General features: G+C 58.8%; 1 long non-coding RNA gene across 1 annotated transcript; it reads left to right on the forward strand.

The window, feature by feature from the left end:
* The first annotated feature begins 337 nt into the window (after nucleotides 1-337).
* Nucleotides 338-2,866, forward strand: LOC308530534. The gene is made up of 2 exons (XR_013996863.1): nucleotides 338-493; nucleotides 1,405-2,866. It is a non-coding gene; the product is annotated as an uncharacterized lncRNA (long non-coding RNA).
* The last annotated feature ends 1,750 nt before the right edge of the window (nucleotides 2,867-4,616 follow it).

Below are 4,616 nucleotides of genomic sequence, written 5' to 3' on the forward strand. Positions count from 1 at the left end.
CTCACCAGCCCTTCTTTCCCCTCAGGACTCGCCGTCTCCAGGGCCCCTGCGGTCACCCACGCGGAGTAGGCGCAGCGCCCGGGTTCCTGAGAAGGTGGGCGCAGCTCCAGGCCCCACAGAGGAGACCAGGGGGAGGCCTGGCCCGGTGAGGAGCCGTGAGGAGCGTGGCTCAGGGTGCATCGGGGCTGGCTCACGTGACGCCCAGCATCGGCGGCTGACCGCGTCCTACCCTCGGCCCCTGTTTGTCTTGATTTGTTTTGTTTTCATCCTCCCCTGAGGATACGTTTTTATTTTTATTTTATTTATTTTTTAATCTATTTTATTGATTTTTTTACAGAGAGGAAGGGAGAGGGATAGTTAGAAACATCAACCAGCTGCCTCCTGCACACTCCCTACTTGGGATGTGCCCGCAACCAGGTACATGCCCTTGACCAGAATCGAACCCGGGACCCTTCAGTCCGCAGGCCAATGCACTATCCACTGAGCCAAACCGGTAAGGGCACTGAGGATATGTCTTTAAAGAGAGAAACATTGATGTGACAGAGATACATCGCTCAGGTGCCTCTCGTACCCGCCCTGACTGGGGATTGAACCTGCAGCCTAGGTGTGTGCCCTGACTGAGACACAAACCCGTAGCCTTCGGGCGCACGGGGCCATGCTCCAGCAGCTGAGCCACTGCGGGCTCCTGGCCTGGGTTCGGCGTTGCTCGGTCCGACCCTGACCTCGGGCACCGTAGCCCCCACCCCCCGGCCCGGGTCTCGTCTGCTCTTCGCTTGGCACTCGGTGACGAGCTGCTCAGCACCGGCTTCCCTTTAACGGGTCAGCGGTACCCGTCCCTGCCTTCCCCTGAGGACTGAGTGTTCAGCTGCAGCCAGAGCTCTGTGGCCCTGGACAGAGCCCTGAGCACAGCCCTCATCCGTCCCGGGAGCCGCGGCCCTGATGGGAGACCGTGCCTCTCCTCCGTGCACTGTTCCCACCCATATATACTAATATAATATATGTAGTTATTTAATTGCTTTCAGAGGTAGAGAGAGGGACAGATAGAAACATCAATGATGATAGGAAATCATGGATCGGCTGCCTCCCGCACGCCCTATACTGGGGATGGAGCCTGCAACCAAGGCCTGTGCCCTGACCGGGAATCGAACCCTGACCTCCTGGTTCATAGGTTGACGCTCAACCGCTGAGCCACACCAGCCGGGCTGTTGCCATCCTCACACCCTCTCCCCTGTGGCGTCTCCTTTGTTCTGTGACCTCTGAGGCCCCAGCCCTGCCTCATCCTGATTCCACGCCCGTGTTCTGCCCACGGCCCCGTGGTCGGTCCCAGCTGTCTCGGGCATGTTTGTTGTGGGGGCCGCTTGCCACCCATCGGTCACACACGTCACCAGCGTTTCTCCTCCCCAGGTCGCTGGCGGGGAGTGGAGGATGCGGCCGCATCTGGAAACTGATGAAGGGCCAGGGCTGTTGACAAAATCCTTCAGCTGCCGCTCTGCCCTCGGTGAGCGCTGAGAAGAAATCACAGGAACGTTAAGAACAAAAAGCAGACATCAAGGGGGAGGAAGGAGAGTGGATGTGAGAGAGAGGAGAGCACCTGTGGCTTCTCTCCGGTTCCCTGAGGAGCCCACGGCAGTTCTTCATGATGCTGTTGGGGGCGGGGACAGCAGGGCTTGGGGTGAATCGGCCTCGTCCCTTCACTGACTCAGTGCACAGCTCTGCCCTCCCCCCCGAGAGCGGCCGCGGGTGTTCGCCGAAATCTTCCTTTGTCGCAAAACACTGTCTCCGCCCGTGAGGAGCGTCAGTCTGATACATGTGACGACTTCATTTATGAAGCCCTCGGAGCCTGAAGGAGATCGTCTGTGACAGTGGTTCTCAACCTTCTGGCCCTTTAAATACAGTTCATCATGCTGTGACCCAACCATAAAATTATTATCGTTGCTACTTCATAACTGTAATGTTGCTACTGTGATGAATTGTCATGTAAATATCTGATATGCAGGATGGTCTTAGGTGACCCCTGTGAAAGGGCCGTTCGACCACCAAAGGGGTCGTGACCCACAGGTTGAGAACCGCTAATCTATGGAGCCTGAAGGAGATCATCCATGGAGCCTGAAGGAGATCATCCATGGAGCCGGCAGGAGATCATCTATGGAGCCGGCAGGAGAATACTAAAAAATGTTCCCTAATGCACTCTGTATGGGAGGAGAGAAGGACTTACCTGTGGATGGGCATGCTTTACTGTACAGGTTAAGACCATTCCAGGCCTCAGGTTAATGTATTTATGACATGTTGTTTTTGAGACACAATGGACATGATGTTGTATAAGTCTCAGATGCACAGTCTATTTATCTGATAGCTTTATATTGCACAGTGGTTGCCGTCTGGCAGTAGCTGTCACCTCTGTGGTGGGAGCACATGTCACGTTTGATGCTTACGATCACGTCATTGGGTGTAACTCCATCCTGTGTACTGGGTCTCCAGGAACCACTGACCTACTAGTTGCAAGTATGTGCCCTTGGCACTCTCTCCTGTCCCCACCCACCAGCCTTGGGTAAACCACCAGCCCTCTCCTGGTTTTTCTAGTCCTGTTTGTTTTTGTTTTGTTTGTTTCAGATTCCACCTATAAGGGACATCATGCAGGGTTTGTCCTTCTCTGTCTCAGCGTAATGTCCTCAAGGTCCACCGTGTTTCACAGATGACAGCATTTCCTCCTGTCTCGAGGTTGAACAATATTCTGTGTGTGTGTGTGTATCACACCTTCTTTCATCCATCCATCCATCCATCCATCCATCGCTGGCACTAGGCTGTCTGCACTTCCTGGCTGTTGTGAATGATGCTGTAATAAACACGGGTGCATATGTCTCTTCAATAGCCTGTTTTTCATTTCCTTTGGCTACATACCCAGAAGTGGAATTGCTGGATCATAAGGTAGATTTATTTTTAATTTTTTAAAAATACATTTTTATTGATGTCAAAAAGGAAGGATTGAGAGAAACATCAATGATGAGAGAGAATTATGGATCCGCTGCCTCCTGCATGCCCCTCACCACGGATGAGCCCACAGCCTGGCCATGTGCCCTGACCAGAATGAACCCGGGACCCTAGGTCTGCAGGCTGACGCTCTACCCACTGGGCCAAACCGGCCAAGGTTTATCTACCTGATGGCATCCATTCTTAAAAGTGTGAGGTGATACTGTGTGTGTGTGGGGGGGGGAGGGGCGGGGGTTGGTTTGTTTTAACTGATTTTCAGGGAGAGGGATACAAACACCGAAGAGAGAGGAACTTCATCGACTGGCTGCCTCCTGCACGGCCCCTCCCTCCCCGGGATCCAGGCGCAACTGGGACATGTGCCCTGAGCCCTGACCTCCAGGTTCATAGGTCGGGGCTCAACCACTGAGCAACACTGGCCGGGCCCTTGCTCAGCATAAATCTCAGTGCCCTTCCCCTAATTCCATACATACACACATCTCCAGTGGAAGAAGTGAAGCACCTCTTCCAGGATTACAGAATGGGTCCCCGTCCACCACGGAAATGTGGGCGCGTCCCCTTCAAGACGCTCTCCCGCCACTAAAGGTCTCAGCGCCTTCGCGCCGCCCTCACCAGCATCTCAAAGCTGCCCCACGCCCGCTTGGATGCCGCTCAACAAACTACATTACCCAGAAGCCTGTGTCCGGCGCCTAGGCGTTGCGTCATGACCGCGCAGCAGATGGCGTTTCCTGACGCCTGTCAGACAGGGGCGGGACTGCCGGCGCCGGCCCATGACGTATTTAGCCCGCGCCCGGTCTGTCAGTCCACTCCGGCCGCTGAGGCTGAGATTCCGGGTGCGGTCCGCTGGCCGCGCGTCCTCGGACAGGAGCCGAGAAGGACGGTTACCGGGAAAGGACGCCCCCCCCGCGCCCGAGGACGCGCCATGGTCCCCGCCGGGGGGCGGGCGGCGCTGCGCCGAGGTGTCCGCGGGGGCCGCGCTCTGTCCGAGGCCTTGGCGCCCGCGGCCCGTCCCGGTCGGTCCCCGGCGGCGGCTCCCTGAGCCCGGTGCGCCTTCTCCCCGGAGCGAGAGGGACGGGCGCGCGGTCCCTGGCCGCGGGGAGGGGTGCGGCCCCGGGCCTGCGCGCGGGACCCCATGGCGGCCGCGGCGAGGACGGACCCGGCTGCGGTGAGTGGCGGGAGGCCGCTCCCTCCTAACTGGGACTCGGCTCGGGGCCGGTGTGTTTCCGGGCCTTCGGTCCCCCTCTTAGCTCCCTCCTCCTGGGACTGGGCTCGGGGCCGGTGTGTTTCCGGGCCTTCGGTCCCCCTCTTAGCTCCCTCCTCCTGGGACTCGGCTCGGGGTCGGTGCGATCTGAGCCGGGGCTCCGCGTCCCCGTGTCCCGGCGTGAGGGGCGCACCGGCCCCGCGGGCACCCGGCTCTGCAGCGCGGAGGTGGCGGGAGCCTCGGGCTTCCGCCGCGTCGGGTGAGGAGGGAGCCGACGGCCGGGGCGCAGGCCGGGGAGGCAGCCGAGGAGCCGGGCCGCTGCTGGCGGCGGTGGGCGCCATGGAAGGTTTGGGACGGAGGAGGGGACCCGGCTTGTGTGTGAGTCGCGCCCTGTGGCTGCGGAGTGGAAAGAGGGGGGCGCAGGGGGCGG

The sequence above is a fragment of the Myotis nattereri genome (genome assembly GCF_964212035.1).
Source record: "Myotis nattereri genome assembly, chromosome: 15".
In the NCBI taxonomy this organism is placed as follows: domain Eukaryota; kingdom Metazoa; phylum Chordata; class Mammalia; order Chiroptera; family Vespertilionidae; genus Myotis; species Myotis nattereri.